We start from the raw sequence: 21,250 nt of genomic DNA, 5'->3' as shown, positions 1-21,250 counted from the left end.
AGTGGTTGGGGTGTATGTGTGTTTCACTGTTATTTTGTTTTTGTTTCTTCAGTGTTTCTGGCAGAGGGTGTTGCCTCCAAATTGCAGAGGGGTCCCCTCAGCAGCCCTCCGCTAATTTGAGAAGTGCTCTTCAGAGCGAGCTGTTGAAAGAGGTACATCTCCATTTGAAGGAAAGGACTCTTCCACAAATCTTGGTCCTTAACCTAAAATGAATAGATGTAAACTGCTGCTAAGTTTTTTTCTATTTTCCTATTTTTCAGGTGCTCTGGTGTGAAGAGAGTTCTCTGCCCCCAGTGTTTGGAAGGTTTCACAGGCTGGGCGCCTCCTGTCCGCAGCCAACAATGATGTTTTGTGTCTTCATCCCGGTTGAAGGGCCTGGCACACAAACAGCCCAGCCTATTCATTCCTGGAGCAATTTTACATATGCGAGACCGAAGCCAAGATGAATGTCTTCATCCCCGACGTGCTCATTCAACCACATTCTGGTAAGTGCAAACACTGAGATGAGAAGTGGGGTTCGGACCCACGTTCCTGATCGGTAAGTCTGCCCTTGCTCACATAGCTACCTCTTTGTTGCAACTCAATCATCCAAATGGGTATTTAATAGAAGGACATTTGTTTTGCCCAACTGGAGTGCCTCCAATGGGGCAGGGATGGCGTCACCTGCCCAGGGGGTCCTGTTGGCTCCCTGTTGGGGCAGCGCCACTGCCAAGCTTGACAGAATCGCTCACACTGACTCCCTAACTCCCCAGCCAGCAACCTCAGACTGCCATCTCATTGGGAAGGGAACTCTAGACCTCTGCATTTTCACCGGCCAGACATTCTGAATAAAGCCTATGTCCTCGGTGCTGGCAGTTCTTCAGAGGGCTCTTTGAGAGTTTGAATAGAGGTTCTGCAGAAGCGTCCCTTTCATTTGCCGCGAAGACGAAGCTTGTGCCAATGCGTGTCCCTGAAGATGTACAGGTGGGACCAGAAACAGCTCACAGCGTGGGAGGTGGGACTGGAGATGCACTGGTGACACCTGCATTCAGTCCAGGAGGCAAGAAGCGGCTTTGTGACGTGAGCCGAAGGGGTGCCGGTGACAGGTCACCTTGGGGGTGTCCCCGCTGAGACACAGTCTCACGGGGGAAACAGCAAAGAGCCCAAGCAGGTTAGCCTAGCCGTGCCATGAAGGATTCTGCACAGAGCTGCTTGTACAGGAACCGGTGACTCACCCTGGCGTCTGTTGCCCCTTTGCGCAAAGCTTCAAAGTCCTATCCGATGCCTGACCCATATTCAGTGGGAGTTTTTCTTTCCAGTTTATCCCATGGTGATTTAGTAGTGTTTGCTTTTCAGTGTTCCCTTGTTCCAAGAACACAGTTACCTTTACCCTACTTAAGATGTACTTTATTGTTTAATATGAAAGATTAAACTCATGCGATACTGTGACATGATGTCAGGATCCTGTTCACTGAAAGACATCAGTAGTCGGTCATCCAACTTCATATTCCGTTATAACTTTACCGACGTTTGGAATCCCATTTAAATAACGTTTTTCTGCAAAAACTATCGGGAAATGCAATGCCTATCTATCCCGATGGTGTAATATATTAAACAAAATACTAATTGGGAAATTCTCAGCTGGACCTTCGTTTAGTAAACATGATGTAGAAAGTAAGTACTTGGTTGATGCAGAAGGACACTGACGAGCGACGTCTCTTGCTATGTTTATTTTTTCTCTGAAATAACACCCACTGCGAAAGGTACAGAAATGTGATTTGCTGTTTTTTCAATGACGTGCATAAGGGATGGAAGATAATTGTCATTCGGAGAGCAACTCTCATGCTGTGGGCTGGGTCTAGAGTTCTCCCTCTTTGAGTCCGGTCAACAACACCATTGTGCAGGGTGCAAGTTCTCGCTACAGCTGGGTCCTCCACTGGTTCCAGAACCAATGCACACTGCCTGCTGGGTGGGGTCAGTGTGCTCTTCGTGTGAAGGGTCGGGGAGTAAAGAGCTTGGGCTTTGGAGCCACCCAGTCTCGATTTCAGCTCCCCCGCTCTGCTGTCCTAGCAAGTACGCATGCGGGGATAGGTACTGTGTGAAACAAAGCATCGGGGTGCCTGTGCTCCAGTGAACCCTTACTTACACAACTCGAGGGGGGCCCGTGTCATAGTTACCTGTCCCCGACACGACACCGTGGCTTCTCTTTGAAAGAATACACTTCTCTTTCTGCCGTCTGATCTGCGTCCACTTCCCGTCTTTGCAGCATGCTGTGCCACAGAGAAGGGCTCTGCTTCCTCCCAGGCTGTTCCCCATAAACTCCAAAACGGAAAATCACCTTCACGAGTTTCTGCCCTCACTGTGCTTTGTGACAAGGTCGGTCTTGTTCTGTCAGACATTCCTTATCCTGTTCAAAAGTGCCTGTTAAACAAGACAGCATGGTGGTTTTATTGGAGGCAGAAGGCCTCTGGGTACGATTCCTGGAGAGGTTAGAGAGTGAGGACCCCATGGAAATGTGTGTTTATGGCAAACTCAGGGTGAGTGAGTCGGACCCAGAAATCAGAATCCTGAGAAGTGGGCACTGTTGGAGCAAAGTTCTGAAAGGAAAGAGGAGAGATGTTTCATGCCTGCAGGATTTGGGAAAGAGAAAAGAGGGTCGTTCCTGTGTGCAGTTACTATGCTCAGAAGTGCTCTCTTTGCAGCCCCCTTTCATGTGAATAAACACAGTTTTGTAAATTCACGTAATTCAGGGAGGAATTTCAATTAGCGCCATTCCTGCTTACAAGTTATGCATTTTGAGATGTAAGCTTTTGCAACAAGATGAACTTTGTCTGCGGAGTAACATGCTGACAGGGTTCAAAGTGAGAATGTTGTCTCTGTGCCACTCGTCCCTCTGCTCCAGTGGCAGGACAGCCTTCCTCCCGGTTGAGGAGGCTTGATCTGCAAATACCTAATATTCAGATAGATCTCAAATCTAGAAGTCAAGAAGAAACCAGGTCCAGTCGCCCTTTGTGTGCAAACGTGGAATGGCTTGATAGGTTCCTTTGTTTTCCTTCTGTGGTCTCTCCTCATTGGTATCGGATAATGTTGCTCTTTCTTTGAGTTTATTCCTTTCCGCCTTTCCATCGATCCGCCAGTATTCTCGATAGAACACAAATCTCCTTCATTAAATTTCGCTAAGCAGCACTAATTTTGTGATTTAATGTTTTGTGAGTACTTTTGCGGGAGTGTGGGCGTGACTTTGCCAGGTCCTCTGCTAGGATGTCACGTGGCTCGGATCCAGGTGGCAGCTAGGGCTCTGGTCTCCTCTGGAAGCCAGGCTAGGGCAGATCTGCTTCTCAGCTCCTTGAGGTTGTGGCTTCAATCTAGTTCCTCGCAGCGGTGGAATCCAGGGTAGGACTGAAAAGCCAAAACAGTAACCCAGAGGCTCCAATTTCAGGAAGAAGCCACCACCCCTTGGCTGGGCAGATGAAGCAAAGAGGTTGGCATTATTGTTTGAAGCCTCTAAATTTGCGGTACTTTGTTCCTCTGCAATAGAGAAGTAAATGGCATAGCAACACGCATAGATCGGAAAAGCAGTTTGGTGTGAAAATATGAACATACAAAGGGACAGATATCAATACTATTTACATAAATGCGAAACGCACAAAGAATGAGACCTATTTCGTGATAACACATGAGCAGATAACTCATCTGTAGCATGTTGCGTGGTTGCCGGTGGGACAGGATGGGAGAAGGGGCGGGGAATAGGGGTAAAAGGGAGCACGTCAGAAAGAACAGAGGATCTTTACATGGACCCGTGTGAAAATGCACATGACCGAGCATGTGCCATATAATTTACCCAGTCTTCTGCAACAGAGATTCAAGGGATATATTTTTTAAACTATTTTTCTCAGAAGGTACTTAAAGCAAAAGTAAGCAAGGATACCCCACCACCACCTTGTACATATGCTTAGACTGTTAGAATAGAATTATTTTGGCAACTAAAATCATTGTTGTATGGAATTTTGCCGACCCTAAAAATTTGCATTAAAAAATTACTACTTAGTTCACCTTCAGTTTACTCCCCAACCCAGCCAGACAGCTCACTGCATCTCATAGCTGGATAATTACTCTGTACCTTATTAACTATACTCCTTTTTTCATGCTGTTGCTATCACGATTTCTCTGCCGATCGCCTGGGCAGAAAAGGGCATCGAGAAGCAATTTTCCTTATAAACCAAGAGTCTTGAAAAATGAATATGTGTTGGCTAGTGATGAGAGGAACTTCTCATCAGAAATTCCGGACTCGGAAACCAAGTTCTCTGTCCAGGCATGATTATCCTCACCTATTAAAGTCCTCACAGCTAAATTTGTTTATGCATTTGTTACATTTAATTAGGCTCCTCTCCTTGCACTGTGTTGGGAGAAACCAGAGGAAGCCAAAACACATGCCAGGAATCTGAATTTGCTGATGATTGCATCCTTCCAGTAGACACGCTGGTTTCTCATTTTGAGCTAGCATAGTCTTCCCAGCACCCTTTGCTCCCCAGTGCTGAGTCGAGTGCTGTCTTGAGGCCATGACGTCACCACCAGCAGACATCTGACAAAATGAGTGAACAACCCGAGTCTGTGATTTCCTGTCCACACAGGAGCTGAGAAGCAATGACTATATTTGAACCTTTCTAAGTGCCTTTTGTGTGTAACTCAGGAAATATCGTGGCCCCTTCTCCTCGTGAATGATGTTTTGGAAACCGGGTCTGCTGGAACTCCTGGGTCCTCATAATTGATTACTTTACCACAGTGACTCATTCACTAAGGCTGGATGCAAATGAAGTAAGACTGAGCCAGATTCATGTTTGGAAACTGTGCACCTGCAGAAGCAGCAGTAAATCTTACCACAACTTGTTTCTTAGCTTTAGGGTTCTGACCTGAGGTAGAAGAGGAAGTGCACAGAGGGTGCTAGCTTTATCTATTTATTTATTTTTCATAATGATTTTTTATTATATTATGTTAGTCACCATACAGTACATCCCTGGTTTTTGATGTAAAGTTCGATGATTCATTAGTTGTGTATAACACCCAGTGCACCATGCAATATGTGCCCTCCTTACTACCCATCACCGGCCTATCCCATTCCCCCACCCCCCTCCCCTCTGTAGCCCTCAGTTTATTTCTCATAGTCCATAGTCTCTCATGTTTCATTCCCCCTTCTGATTATCCCCCCTTTCTTTATCCCTTTCTTCCCCTACTGATCATTCTAGTTCTTATGTTCCATAGATGAGAGAAATCATATGATAGTTGTCTTTCTCTGCTTGACTTATTTCACTTAGCATTATCTCCTCTAGTGCCGTCCATGTTGTAGCAAATGTTGAGAACTCGTTCTTTCTGTTTGCTGAGTAATATTCCATTGTATATATGGACCACAACTTCTTAATCCAGTCATCTGTTGAAGGGCATCTCGGCTCCTTCCACGATTTAGCTATTGTGGACATTGCTGCTATGAACATTGGGGTGCATATGGCCCTTCTCTTCACTACGTCTGTATCTTTGGGGTAAACACCCAGTAGTGCAATGGCTGGATCATAGGGTAGCTCAATTTTTAACTTTTTAAGGGACCTCCACACTGTTTTCCAGAGTGGCTGTACCAACTTGCATTCCCACCAACAATGTAGGAGGGATCCCCTTTCTCCACATCCTCTCCAACAATTGTTGTTTCTTGCCTTGTCAATTTTTGCCATTCTAACTGGCGTAAGGTGGTATCTCGGTGTGGTTTTGATTTGAATTTCCTTGATGGCTAATGATTTTGAACATTTTTTCATGTGTCTGTTAGCCATTTGTATGTCTTCATTGGAAAAGTGTCTGTTCATATCTTCTGCCCATTTTATGATTTGTTTATTTGTTTCTCGTGTATTGAGTTTGAGAAGTTCTTTGTAGATCTTGGATACCAGTCCTTTATCTGTAGTGTCATTTGCAAATATCTTCTCCCATTCCGTGGGCTGCCTCTTAGTTTTTCTGACTGTTTCCTTGGCTGTGCAGAAACTTTTAATCTTGATGAAGTCCCATAAATTCATTTTATCTTTTGTTTCTCTTGCCTTTGGGGATGTATCATGAAAAAGGTTGCTTTGGCCGATGTCATAGAGGTTGCTGCCTATGTTCTCCTCTAGAATTTTGATGGATTCCTGTCTCACATCGAGGTCTTTCATCCATTTGGAGTTTATTTTTGTGTATGGTGTGAGATAGTGGTCAAGTTTCATTCTTTTGCATGTAGCTGTCCAATTTTCCCAGCACCATTTATTGAAGAGACTGTCTTTTTTCCACCGGATGTTTTTTCCTGCTTTATCAAATATTAGTTGCCCAAAGAGCTGAGGGTCCATTTCTGGGCTCTCTATTCTGTTCCATTGGTCTATGTGTCTGTTTTTGTGCCAGTACCATGCTGTCTTTGTGATCACAGCTTTGTAGTACAGCTCGAAATCTGGCATTGTGATGCCCCCAGCTTTGTTTTTCCTTTTCAACAGTTCCTTGGAGATTCGGGGTCTTTTCTGGTTCCATACAAATTTAAGGACTATTTGTTCCAGTTCTTTGAAAAACGTTCTCGGTATTTTGATCCGGATAGCATTGAAAGTGTAGATTGCTCTGGGTAGCATGGACATTTTAACTATGTTAATTCTTCCGATCCATGAGCATGGAATATCTTTCCATCTTTTTATGTCTTCCTCAATGTCTTTTAAGAGTGATTTATAGTTTCTAGAATAAAGGTCCTTTACGTCTCTGGTTAAGTTAATTCCAAGGTAACGTATGGTTTTTGGTGCTATTGTAAATGGGATGGATTCCCTAATTTCTCTTTCTTCGGTCTCGTTATTCGTGTACAGAAATGCAACTGATTTCTGAGCATTGATTTTGTATCCCGCCACATTACTGAGTTGCTCTATAACTTCTAATAGTTTGGGAGTGGATTCTTTTGGGTTTTCCATATAGAGTATCATGTCATCTGCGAAGAGAGACATTTTGACTTCTTCTTTGCCGATTTGAATACCTTTGATCCCTTTTTGTCGTCTGATTGCTGTTGCAAGGACTTCTAGTACTATGTTGAATAATAGTGGCGAGAGTGGGCATCCTTGTCGTGTTCCTGATCTTAAGGGAAAGGCTTCCAGCTTTTCCCCATTGAGAATAATATTTGCAGTAGGCTTTTCATAGATGGCTTTTATGAGATTGAGAAATGTACCTTCTATTCCTACACTCTGAAGGGTTTTAATCAGGAAAGGATGCTGTATTTTGTCAAATGCTTTTTCGGCATCGATTGAGAGGATCATATGGTTCTTGAGTCTTTTCTTGTTGATATGATGTATCACGCTGATTGATTTGCGAATATTGAACCACGCTTGCATCCCAGGTATGAATCCCACTTGATCGTGGTGGATAATCCTTTTAATGAACTGTTGGATTCTATTAGCAAGTATCTTGTTGAGGATTTTGGCGTCCATATTCATTAGGGAAATCGGTCTGTAATTCTCCTTTTTGAGGGGGTCTTTGCCTGGTTTGGGGATCAAGGTAATATTGGCCTCATAGAAGGAGTTTGGTAGCTTTCCTTCTGTTTCTATTTTTTGAAATAGCTTTAGGAGAATAGGTATTATTTCTTCTTTGAATGTTTGGTAGAATTCCCCAGGAAAACCATCCGGGCCTGGAGTTTTGTTATTTGGAAGGTTGTTTATCACTGACTCAATTTCTTCATAATTAATTGGCCTGTTTAAGAAATCAATTTCTTCCTGTTTCAATCTTGGTAGTTTATAGGTTTCCAGGAAGGATTCCATCTCTTCCAGATTGCTTAGTTTATTGGCATATAGCTGTTGATAAAAATTTCTAATAATCCTTCCAATTTCAATGGTGCTCGTCGTGACCTCTCCTTTTTCATTCATAATTTTAATAATCTGGGTCCTTTCTCTTTTCTTTTGGATAAGTCTTGCCAGTGGTCTGTCAATTTTATTGATTCTCTCCAAGAACCAGCTTCTAGTCCTGTTGATCTGCTCTACTGTACTTCTGGTTTCTGCTTGATTGATTTCAGCTTTAATTTTGGTCAGCTGCTTCCTCGTGCATGGATTAGGCCTGTCCCCCTGTTGCTGTTTCAGCTTCTTGAGGTGAGAATATAAAAACTGCATTTTAGATTTTTCTGTTCTTTTGAGTGAGGCTTGGATGGCTATGTATTTCCCCCTTAGGACCGCCTTTGCAGTATCCCATAGGTTTTGGACTGTTGTATTTTCATTCTCATTGGTCTCCATAAATTGTTTAATTTGATTTTTGATTTCCTGGTTTATCGAGTCATTCCTGAGCAGGATGGTTCTTAGTCTCCAAGTGTTTGAGTTTCTTCCAAATTTTTCCTTGTGGTTGAGTTCCAATTTCAGAGCGTTGTGGTCTGAGAATATGCAGGGGATAATTTCAATCTTTTGGTATCGGCTGAGACCTGTTTTGTGTCCCAGAACATGGTCTATTCTTGAGAATGTTCCATGGGCATTAGAATAGAATGAGTATTCTTTGGTTCTGGGGTGTAGTGTTCTATATATATCTAAGAGGTCCAACTCGTCGAGTATGGCATTCAAAGCCTTTGATTCTTTGCTTAGTTTTTGCCAGGGTGTTCTGTCTATTTCTGAGAGTGGAGTGTTGAGGTCCCCTACTATTAATGTATTTTTATTTATATGTCTCTTTATTCTGGTTAAGAGTTGGCTTGTGTATCTTGCTGCTCCCCTGTTGGGGGCATATATATTTATAATTGTCATATCCACTTGTTGAATACTTCCTTTAAGAATAATATAGTGCCCTTCTGCGTCTCTAACTATAGTCTGTAGTTTAAAATCCAGTTTATCTGATATGAGAATTGCTACCCCAGCTTTCTTTTGAGGTCCATTTGCGTGAAAGATGGTACTCCATCCCCTTACTCTCAGTCTGAATACATCTTTGGGTTCGAAATGAGTCTCTTATAGACAGCAAATGGATGGGTCATTTCTTTTAATCCAATCTGCAACCCTGTGGCGTTTTAAGCAAGAATTTAAACCATTAATGTTAAGACTGAGTACTGAGAGATATGCTTTTAATTCTGCCATGTTGTCAGTAAAGTCTTTGTATTGGCTGTGACTTTCTGTTTTGTGTCACTCTTGGGGCCTTTTTACTTTTATAGAACCCCCCCGTAATACCTCCTGTAGGGCTGGTTTCGTGCTTACGAAATTGGCTAGTGACTGTCAATTCTGAAATGTCTTTATTTCTCCATCAATTCTGAATGACAGCCTTGCTGGATAAAGGATCCTTGGCTGCATGTTTTTCTCTGAAAGAGCTTTAAAAATGCTCCCCCAACCCTTTCTCTCATTCCAGGTCTGTGTAGACAGGTCTGACGTAATTCTGATGCCTTTGCCTTGGTACATGAGAAATTTCTTTGCCCTGGCCGCTTTCAATACTGTATCCTTGGATCTCATATTTGCGAGTTGCACTATGACGTGACGTGGTGTAGGTCTGTCATGGTTGAGCTTGGGAGGGATCCTCTCTGCCTCTTGGACACGAATTTTTGTTTCCCTTGCTAGATTAGGGAAGTTTTCAGCTACAATTTGTTCAAATATCTCTTCTAGACCTCTGTTTTTCTCCACCCCCTCGGGGATGCCGATGATTCTAACATTGGATCGTTTCGTTGAGTCAGTAATCTCCCGTAGCCAACATTCGTGGGCGTGGATTTTTTTAAGACCATCTTCTATTTTTATTTTTTCCTCTATTAACCCATCCTCCAATTCACTAACCCTTTCCTCCGCTTCCGTGACCCTGGCCGTCAGAGCCTCTAGTTTTGCCTGCATTTGGCTCATAGAATTTTTAATTTCTGTCAAATTCGCTCTCATTTCCGCCCTTAGGGATTCTATATTCTCAGTAACATTTTCCTTAATACTTTTTTCAAGTCTACTCATTATCTTGACCATTGTTACTCTGAATTCCATTTCTGATAATTTGGTTACATCCATATCCGTTACTTCTGTGGCAGAGGCCACAGACTCACTGTCTTTTCTTTGCTGGGGGGGGGGGGCTTCTCCTTCTTGTCATTCTAATGAGGAGAGGTTGCGGGATTGTCCAGAGCCCAAAATTATTGACTGGGTCCCAGGCCGTGCCCCTTGTTTTATAGGGATCTTAGAGATGTGGGCTTCTTCTTTAAAGATTTTATTTATTTACTTATCTGAGAGAGGGAGACAGACAGTCAGCAAGAATGGGAACAGAAGCAGGGGAGTGGGAGAGGAAGAAGCAGGCTCCCAGCGGAGGAGCCCGATGAGGGACTCCTTTCCGGAACGCCGGGATCACGCCCTAAGCCAGAGACAGGAGCTCAATGACTGCGCCACCCAGGCGCCTCCGGTTGTGGGCTTCTTGATTTTTCAGCCTGCCTTCTGGGGGAGGGGCCTGCCACGCCGATACTCAGGCAACCCTGTTTGGTTAGAGTCTCCGTGTCCCCTGCGAGGGAGGATGGGGATGGGCACTCTCTGAGCCGGTATTTCCAGGCTTTTGTTCTCTGGCGGCTTTCCCTGGCGGCGGGCTATGCCTCTTCTGAGGGTCAGAGCAGCAGAGGCTGCATTGTCACAGAACAGAGGGATTGCGGCCGTTCTCCACTGATGTTCTGGCCACTTTAACTCTGTTACTGTTGGTGCTGCTCAACCCCGCAGCGTCCCGGGATGTGCGCACCAACTCGGCATCCCTGCCCTCATTTCCAGGGCCGGCGCGTCTCTGTCCTTTGTGTTTCTAATGCCGCCAGCCACCGGCCGCCCCGCACGCTCCCGGGTCTCCCGGTCTCAGTCTATGCCCGGTGAGCACACCTCGACTCCGGAGTTTCGTGAGAAGCCTGGTGGCGCGCGCACCCGGTTCAGGGTCTCAGTCTGCTGTTTCGCGGGTGCCGACCACGAGTCCGCCCGCTCCCCCGTGCAGGTGGCCCGCCAGCCGCCAGCCGCCCCGCGCGCGCTCCGGGAGTTCCTGGTCTCAGTCTGGATCCCGTGAGCACACCGGGATTCTGGTGTTCCGGGAGATGCCTGGTGGCGCGCGTTCACGGCTCACCGGTCTCAGTCCGCTCTCTCGTGGGTGCCCTCTGTAAGTCCGCCCGCTCCCCCGTGCAGGTGGCTGCCGCTTCCCGGCGCCCAAACGCAGCGGCTCCCTCCCCCTTCCGTTTATGTTCCGATATCTGTGCACGGTTTACAGCTCCCCTCTTCGTACCTCAATACTCAGCGCTGGAAATGTTCATTTGTAGAGATCCAGATGCATCATCCTGCGTCTCAGGCTGATTCCGTGGTTATTTAGGCTGGTCTAGTACCTATCCAGCTCGACTCAGGGGACCGGCTGAAAAAGGGGTCCCCTACTCCTCCGCCATCTTAACTCCCTTCAGGGTGCTAGCTTTAATCGACAAAAATAACTTCAGCAATTAAAGATATTTTCATTACGAGTATGCCAGACTTTTCTGTTGGTGTTTCAGGTCTGATTTTAGTTCGAGATGAGAGGAAAAAAACCCAGATAATATGCCAATTTAACATCCCTTTCGATTCTCCAAGAAAATACTAGGCATTGTGCTTGGCACACACAAGACAAAAAGAAATATGGAAAATGAAAGGTTCTTTCTCCATATAACGTAGTCTTCCGTGGGATGGTTCATTTGAAAACAAATAAAGCCAAAATGATAATTACTCCATGCACATATGTTTAAGGTGAATAGGAAACATGTAGGGACCCAAAGTCACAGAGAAATTTACTTAAGAAATGGTTTTGAGGGGTGCCTGTGTGGCTCAGTTGGTTAAGCGTCTGCCTTCAGCTAAGGTCATGATCCCAAGGTCCTGGGATTGACTCCTGCATTGGGCTCCCTGCTCAGCGGGGCGTCTGCTTCTCCCTCTGCCTTTGCCTGCCACTCCCCCTGCGTGTGCTCTCTCTCTCTGAAATAAATAAGTAAAATCTTAAAAAAAAAAAAAAAAAAAAAGAATGGTTTGAGCAAAGCCTGAAATAAGAAAAGTTGGCCAGGGGAAATGGATTTTCAGGTGGCAGGAGACATGGCTTCATCCCCCATGGGTTATTTGTCTGTGCTGGACCCTTGGCGGTAGCTCAGGACGCGTGTGGCACAGAACATAAGGGCAGGCGCAGCAGCAAGAGAAGTACTTGGTAAAGCCAGCTCGTGAACGGCAGGCTCTGCCATAGAAATCCACCTGTACTTGATCTTTATTGCCAACCCACAACCACTGAAGAACTGTAACGCAGAGAACAGCAGAGTCATACTCGCCTGCTAGCATGGCTGTTTTATGAACAGGATGGAGGATGCACTAGACAAAGAGGTGGGAGGCTTGGCTGGCCTGCAGAGCAGGAAAGAGAGAGCTACGAGTGGTCTGTGAGATGGGGGTAAGAGCATGGACAGCGACCTCCAGTGTGAAATCCAAAACTACGTCCATACATACATGTTCAGGTCTAATCGATAGGACTTGGTGACTGGCAGGATATGGAGTGTACTGAATGTGATCGGCACTAGAATGACTTGCAAGTCCGTGACGTAGGCCAGACTTCATGAGAAGCCAGAGTCTATTGTCTGTTTCCCTTAGCCTGACCCAAGCAGGGAGTACAAGAGGATGGTGTGTATGCCACAGGGACTGGCCGTGCAGGAAGGCTACACGTAGGATATAATGCATGTCGGACAGCTGTCGGGTGTCCAGATAGAGATACTTGTTGATGGATCAAAGTACAGATCTGAAAGGGACGGTGAAGTTGTAAATAAACTTAGAAGGCAGGCATGTTGAGGAAGGAGGATATGTGTGGGCATATCCATAAATTGTGCAGCGGGATGATGAGAAGAGCAGTGGGGGCCTCAGCCTGTCCAGGCGGGTGGCGGGAAAAGAAGCCCACGCATATCCGCAGAGCGGGAGCAATCAGAGAGAGGAAGGTCAAGGAGGGGTACAGAGGAAACCCCCGGGGCTTGGCGGGAATGGATTTGCCATCCCCAAAAAGTACCACATTTTCTAGCAAGACTACTTTATTCCAACTTTCTGGGCAAGCACTTAATTCTTTTGGTAGGAAATACACTTCTCAGGCCCTCACCAACCTTTCCATGCTCCTGATACATAAAAAAGATTTTGCTTTTCTTGAGCCTGACTCCTTAAAACCCACAAATGCTTGTTTGTCTGAGAGAGTCTCATGATTGTAAATCAAAGGCACCTTCGTTTTCAAGCTGTTGTTTCTGCTGTATTTAAAAATTCAACCAGATAGCCAACAGGATTCCGTACACTCCGTGCTCTATTTGACCGTGCGTGTTAAATCCTAAACTGATGTGGCTTCATATGCACGAAAGAAAGGTATGATTAGGGAAAGAAAGGGGGCACCAGTGAGAATCTTATTTCCTGCAAGAGATTCATTCAAAACAGTTCTTAAGACCTGCTGCCAGCCAGACTTTGGACGAGGCAGAAGGGACGCACCGTGATGAACAAGCTAGTCACAGTTTCTGCCCTCATAGATGTCACTGTCTCTAGTTATCTGTCTTCTTTGGCATCCCAAGAACCACACGGACATAGTCTGGGTTTTCTCAACAGCAGAACCCACAGCGGGATTATAGTACAAGTAACTTATTTGACAGGTGACCTCAGGTGAGTGGGGAAAACTTAGAGTCACCTGACACTCACCGTCCCACCTGAGGTCGCACCAGGTGACACTCTGCCTTCTTGTTTCAGCTTGCACGCTGTTAACACATGTCCTTTCTGCAGTCCGTGGAGTGCCAGACTGTGGAATTTTGTACCTTATTTCAGTGATCCCGCCATTTAAAGTGACCCCCCAATGCGGTGCTGACGTGCTGTGTCAATGCTCTTGACAAGTGAGTCTGTTGAACTCCCAACGGGTACCATCTACCCGTTCTGAGAGTCACAGCTCACAGACAAATCTCTTTTGAGACCTATTTCTTCGCAATTAATGTTTTAAATGAAGCAGAGCCTAGAAATGATATTAAATTATTAATGTGTGTTGGTTAGAAAAACACATTTCATGAAAGAAAGCAATTTTTTATAGCATACATAAACAAATCTTAAAACACCTCACTATTTTTATCATTTCTGCCAAATCCCAAGGATGATTAAAAAGTCTCTAAGGGGAAAATGCTGTTTTTAACAAAGGTGACAAAGTAAAAATTCTTTTATTTGGGATTTCTTTAAATTTTGTGTAGTGATTCTTTACTAACACCTTCTTTTTCTAATCTAACAGTTGATCTTGCTTTTTCGTTTCTTCCTTCGACTCAGGTAAGCCCAGGCGTAGTCTGTAAGAGCAGCACGCCCGAGACATACACACACTGCCCCATCTTGGCCATTGCCTTGAAGGAGAAAATCATTCTATTCACGTTCAAAAAAGTCTTTCATTCTTTATACACTAGGATATCATTCCAGCAAATACATTTTAATAATTTCTGAGGGGACTGGATCACTTCCCATCTCTGGACTTAAGGATATGTCCACAGACTTCTTCCTTGACCTCTTGTCATCAATAACTTAGGAGGTCAGTAAAATAGATGATTTTTTAACTATGTTGCCCATTCTCCCCATTTTTCCATGACTGCATATTGGCAACCTATAACATGTTGAATTCTAGCTGTTAAAAATTTTCACTGTGACCTCAAATTAAATCCTAACCAGGTTTTGGAACTATACATGCCTGTATCATAAATTTGCCATGTTCATGTTAATCACCATAATCATAATACATACGGTAAATGGCACTAATGGAAAATGTATTTTTTTAACTGTAGATGCCTGTGAAATAATATCTCCACCTGCTTGATACTTATTGCCTGTTGATATCGTCTGTCTTCTCCACTAACAACAGTCATTAGAAATTTAGAGTCCTCCCGTTCCTGCTACAGAGAGAGAGACACCCTTACAAATGGAGACCTCTAGTACATGGAAATTTCTGTTACAAAAGGGCAACTTCTGGGTTTTTCAGAGCTTCTCCTGTGTGTGCTGTTTCTTAACAATATCAGCCTCAAGATGATCCTTACACCAAATAAGCATATGATAGGGTATCATCGTCTGTTCCCCTTCAGCCCATTAGAGACCAGAGAAACCGTTGCCTGAAACTCTTCCTCGTAGAGCCAGATGACTCCAGAGGGATCAGGAAGCCTGCCCTGGATATGCCACACATTTGTGTTAACTGTCGGCTGGTTGCTGTTTTCATAATATAAGTTACCTCTCTTTTAGTAAACGCTTAAAAACACATATTGAACATCAAAAATCATATTAAATATTTTAATCCTTAAGTCAGAGGAGTATCTGAAATGTTAATTTTTTTAGCTCTTAAGATGAAATTTATTGAAAAAGTTTTCTGTAAGAATGGAAGACTCAAAGTGTGTGAGTTAAAATGCAGACTTAAATGTATACTCACATGCACACTTAAATGCATAATCTTTCAGCTTCATTTCTTCTATTTTTTTTTACCTGCCTCAAAAAAAAAACAATAAAAAAATAATTAAATACAATGGGTTCAACGGAGCATAATGTTAATGCTAAACGAATTTTATGTTTAGGGAATTTTAATTTAAAGGAGGAATTTAGGCAGAATAATTTGATGGTAAAACACTTTGACTCTGATAAAGCAAAAGCAGTTGATGAGCCATCATGATAGAAGAAACAATTTAAAGTTCTGTCAAAAACAATTTTTGTACAGAATTCCTTATGTAGCACATTTCGCATTGTCTCAAGTAGAAAGTAAGAATGTTCCCTTGAAGAATCAGTTATGCCCATCTTGATAGAGTGATAAGCAAATTTTTAAAAACTTCATTTTTTCCCTTAAACATGAAGTTTATTCTTAAGAACTTGAAGATATCTCATAAAAATGACTTCTTTCTGAAATCTTTGTAAATTGTTATCAAGAGCAAAAACCAATGTGACTCCTCTCTTCTTTACATAAGAGAAGAGACTCACCATTAGTGATGTCTGCCTTTAAAAGAAATAGAATATCAAGAACAAAAGAGAAATGCAAATTAGCCACCTTTCCAAATAGTTCCTAAAGTTTTCTTACAATCCATTTGAGTACTAGTTTCTAGCTCTTTTTGATTAGAGGGGCACAGTATTACCTTTTTCCCCCCCTTTTTACTGAAAATACTTCCAGAACCTCCTTCCTTTTTATTACCATTGTCAAACTGTATAAAAATATAGAGTGAAAAAAATTTAAGGAGCAAAAACTCAAAAATAAAACAAAATATAGAAAAAATAGCTAATGTATGTCAAAGCAATAAATGTAAATGAGATAAATTTATCCACCTATTGAAAACAAAAGATTCTGACACTGAGACACATGCACACACACACACACGCACACACAACTTGAAAGATTCCAGAGAGTAGAAATAGTAACTACTACCATTTCTTCACAAACAATAAAATGAGAAATCAGTAACAAAACAAAGTTTTAAAAACTACTGAAAAATCAAAAGTAAAATAAAATCAAACCAATTATGAAGTCTTAACTGTTGAGTGATAAAATTAAAACTCAAAATGCAAAATATATAGAAAATAACATTTTTTATTATGGGTAGTTAAAACATGCTCAGAAGAAATTTCATAAATTTCAATAATTAGTGAATAGGAAAGAAAACTATGTGAAGAACATTCAACTGAAGTTAATTGAAAATAAAACTAATGCTTTTTTCAATTTCGCTGTGAACCTTAAACTAAAACATTTCTGAATTTTAAAAAAGAAAAGATAACAAATAAAGAAGAAAAATGAAAATAAGCATTAGACAAATGATAAATAAGCCTAAGTGTTGACTCCTTGGAAAAATGAGTAAAATCAATAAGTCGGTAGATAATATCATTTAAAAGTTGTTGAAAGTACAAGTCCAAAATTTGAAATAACATTAAAGAAATAACAGGGAAAATTAAACATTGTAGAAGGAATTATGCTAAGTCTACTCTATGGAAATATATTTGAAAACATTTACGAACAGGTGATTTTCTAAGTAACAAGGTACATATACACAACCTTTGATAAAAAAAATTTTACATGAAAGGACAGTGATGAGTATGTGTTTCTGGAGAGTTTCTTCTGTGGATCTCAGTGCATCCTGTAGTTTTCAAATTAAATAGGTGAAAATTCATGGAGATAATAAATAGCAATGTGTCTCTGTTGGCAGATGTGGACACATTGCCACTTATCAGTAGGAAAGAGAATAGGTGTTGGAAGCCACTCAGACCCAAGCACTGTGCCAGGCACTGAAGAGTTGGCCATTAGAATATGGCAGAAAGCAAGACCCCGTTCTGCAGGGGCTCACAGCCTAGTGCTGGAGGAGAACCATCCAGTACACACACACACATACACACACACACACACACACACACACACACACAATGCACTGCAAGGAGGAAAAAGTAGAGGGCTCTAAGAACATTTTATAATAGGCCTTATAATTAGGAAAGTGATCTAGCAAAGGAAGGGATAGCATGACTGGAAAGCCCTTGACAGAAAGGAAGACAAATTTATTAAAGAATAAAAAGGCGCATGGAGGGTCTGACTTCCACCCCTGCCCTCTCCGTCCACCTCCCCTCCCCCACCCATTATAAACAACGACTTGTATTAGTGTCCTGATGCAAATGTAAAGAAACACTACTCCATCTCCCTGTCTGTGTAGAAAGATCTTACACTGTTTTTTGGTCTAGATGCGTAGTATTTCATTGTGTAGCTTGTCGGTTTATTCCGCAACTCCTATTAATGGCTAAGTCCCAGATATTGCTACATCTAGCCGTAGAATTGAATGTCACAAACAGTGATGACAGCTAGTATGAAAAGTAATGTTGTCTTTTTCTCTGCCTCTGCTTAACTGTAACAGCAGTTTTTGTCTATTTCAACTTCGTGTTCTGGACTTGTGTATGAACTTTGTCCCCTTCCATCCATGAGTATCAGTGCTGAGCGCACTACCATTTTTCAGCCTCAACCACAGAAATGGTCGTAAGACGAAAACATAAAGCTATTTGAATCCATCAAGTTTGACCCTGAGCTTGTTACTAATAAATGCCTTTGATGGTTTTTAAATCCGTGCCAGCTGTTTAGAAATAATGGAGGACCTGAAGTGTGTTCGATTGCTTCACTTCCCGAGCAAACTGAATTTTACCGATGGCGTGTGAATTTCTCCCATTGTTATTTGTAGATAGGACTGTACTGCACATTTAGACCCATCTCAATCCAATTTGGAAACAGGAATCGTGTATAGTCCACACTTCCTATTGAGGTTTTGAGTTACTAATTTGAACTCCTCCGCCTCTTTGAATTCTGTGAAATCCAGACTAAGATGAAGGATCTGTAGATATATTTAATTCCAGTGCTTTCCCTCCTGAATACGTTAGAATGGGTGTAGCCGTGGTCTGTCATGGAGGCCATTCCGATCAAGCTCACTCCATATGATCACTGTGTGCCTTTAATCTGTTACTTATTCAATATTTGAAATCACCCCTGACTCTTGGTGTTCATTTTTGTGCCTGCGTTCTCACATAGTCCTTCTGAACTAGGCTAGGGGCGCCCTGAGTCCACAATAAATACTTGCCGACATAAGTATGCTGAGTAACGGAAACAGAAAAGTCCTTTGAAACCAATGGACTCGTGAGAGGCAACTATTTACACAGGAATGTGCATTTTCACCAAGTTGAAGAAGTTTATCATCTGAAAGTCGTGACTTGGGAGCTCCCGTAAAATTGGCTTATGAGATAGAAATCTGTTAATACTCATTGTGAAGCCCAGGCTGGGACGTAATTGGATTTAGCAATGTTCAATTTTGAGAAAGAAGGCCATCTCACTTGAGCTTTGTTTGAAACAAATGGAGCAGGTCAGGGGGAAGCAGTGGTTTCTTCAGGATTGTTTCTCCCTGTGACAAGCCCGTGCAGGAGCCAGATTCCCCAAAACACAAGCAGACTTCAGTTGAAATTTATGCTCAGTCCACTCCCATGCTTTTAAAAATAAATAATATGAGATTAAATTGATTGATATTCTAATTCGTTTCCAATCACTTCTAAATGTTTATATGCAGTAAGTATATGCAGCCTACAAAGGCCGTTAATAATATGACAAACTGGTTAGTATGCCATCCTGCAATTATAAATGAGCTCTAGAAGCATTTCAAGAGCAGTTGAAATGTTGACTCCAGATTGAATGTTTCATTCTCCACTATCTGTGATTTTAGGAACAATTCCAAAGCTAATGGAAAGAAAGAAAAGTGTGCAATGTATTATTATGTACGTATTTTACATCTCTCCATTATTAGCAGTTATCTGATACCTCTCGCCGTCTTCAGTATTTGTAGGTCATAACATGAAGCAGGTAGAGCCAGAAAGACTTGTCTTCATGTCTCCCATTCATCAGAAGATAGACTTCAAAGCCCTTGAACCTCGAGTTCCTCATCTACCCAATGAAGACGTGTGGGGTTTAAGATCATGCCTTGAACAGAGTACAGACATGGCACAAGTATTTTCTATTTCGACTGAACTCTCTTGACTCCTATAAAATACATAATAAATTACTTCTTTTCCTATTGCCCTTTGATTTATGATTCCTAATCCAGCTCTCTTTTCTAAATGTATTTGAGGCAATATGTAAGTCCCAAGATGGTATACACAGTCTACAAAGTTTGGTAAAACCTCCACATCAATGTAGAGATGAGCAGTAACTACAGAAGAAATGTCAAGGACATGTCAGTTATTGGAGGGCAAGGAATGAAATTGAATTGAAAGTGCTAGTTTTCAAGAGATGACGCCTCCTGAATCACCAGAAGAGATAGATGTTTTCCTGGGTCTGAGTGGTGTTGTTCATGGCACATACTTTTATGGAAGCTAGGCAAAGACAATCTTGTCAATGGTAGTTTTTCAAAATTCAGCATGATGTTGGCTTCCATTGGTTCTTATACTGAAGCTCTTGATGCTGTAGGAGTTGACCGTGAGGTCATCTTCTGGGAAGCTGACACTCTGCTCAGTCTTGGATTACTTTTCTGTTGTGCGGAAGAGCTTCTCCCTGGTCTCACTGGAGCCCGATCTATCCTAGGCAGTCATGAATAGCAAGCAGAGAGGACTTACCTCCCCTGAAACAACCCTCAGGGGTTAAATAACCCTTAGTGGGACAATTCTGGGTGTTCTTGGAGAGTCTTCAATTGGAAGAAGCTCTCTTTACCGATGGTAAGAACCTTTTCTAGCTTCTCTTCCTTCTGTGTTGAACCTTCTCACTTCCTCAGCAATGCTTCCCAGGATGCCTTTTGAAATAAACTGTCTGCCCGTACATCCTGGACTCAAGGTCTCCTTTGGGGAATCCCAAACTAAGACAGATATCAGTTAAAGTCAAAGCATGTTGATAAATTACAGCTTTGTGAAGACTTTTCTGTGGGAAAAAGACGTAACCAAAATAATGCCCACAGTATCTGGGCAGTGATCCACCCAGTTGAGTGAATAAAATTTAAATAATCTCAAGTAATGAATAGATCACATGCACTACCTCCTTGCATAAAGTTATGTAGGAAGCTATCCAAGTTTAATTTCTGATGCACACTTAAAATCCAGACGTTTTATGTTACCTTTCTGCAAAATGGAATGATTCCTCACCGGAAGGACTATGGTGAGACGCCAGTTATACGAGTGGAGTGCTCAACCCTGGTCTGGCACAACTAGGACCTCACCCGGCTGTCCCTTTGCCCTGTGTTTTCGAGGGGCCTCATGCATCTCCTCTCAGTGTCAGGAAAGTAGCTGGCATGATGATGATTTATTATGAAACTTAAAGATCCTAATGTAAATTCTTAACCTGGTTGATGGATGCCCAACATTCCAACAAGCAAACTTCAGTTTGTCTTGAAGAAGTGTTGAGTTAAATCAGGGTTTCTTGAAGACTAGCTGAGGAAATCTGGTGGTTTTGCAGACAAGAAGTACCAGCATCTGCCCATAACTGGGCTGTTTTCGTCCTTAGGCTCTTTACAACAGCTGATGTTGAGCACAACCCAACAGCCCCTCCACTGGGAATTTTTTTTTTTTTTTACCATAAATCAATCGTGTTGTTTTCTGAGCTTCATTCAGTCATAGCCATTGAAATCAACTATTAAATTTATCAATGATATCTCACATTTTGTCGGTTTCATCTGACCACAGTAAATGCCTCAAACTTGTGTGTTAAATGACTGTTTTGCAAAATCTGGATGTTCATCAGATTCAAAGTTGTAGCATTGACTCATAAGAGCCCATTTTCCTCCAATGAACAAAAAAACACTTTAAAAATTTTGTGTGAAATCTCAGTCAAGGTCATTGAATTGAGAAGGCGT

General features: G+C 42.5%; 1 long non-coding RNA gene across 4 annotated transcripts in view; it reads left to right on the top strand.

Annotated features, from left to right (window-relative positions):
* Nucleotides 1–21,250, top strand: part of LOC113240757 (uncharacterized) — a 377,699-nt gene that overhangs the window by 267,330 nt on the left and 89,119 nt on the right. For all 4 annotated transcript variants that reach the window (XR_007188406.2, XR_007188407.2, XR_003311284.4 and 1 more), the window contains one exon: nt 261–485. This is a non-coding gene — a long non-coding RNA (uncharacterized LOC113240757). The remainder of the gene's footprint in view (nt 1–260; nt 486–21,250) is intronic.

This window comes from Ursus arctos, chromosome Y (assembly GCF_023065955.2).
Source record: "Ursus arctos isolate Adak ecotype North America chromosome Y, UrsArc2.0, whole genome shotgun sequence".
Taxonomy (NCBI): Eukaryota; Metazoa; Chordata; class Mammalia; order Carnivora; family Ursidae; genus Ursus; species Ursus arctos.
The sequence above is the reverse complement of the archived record's forward strand: the minus strand, read 5'-3'. Positions and strand labels throughout refer to the sequence as shown.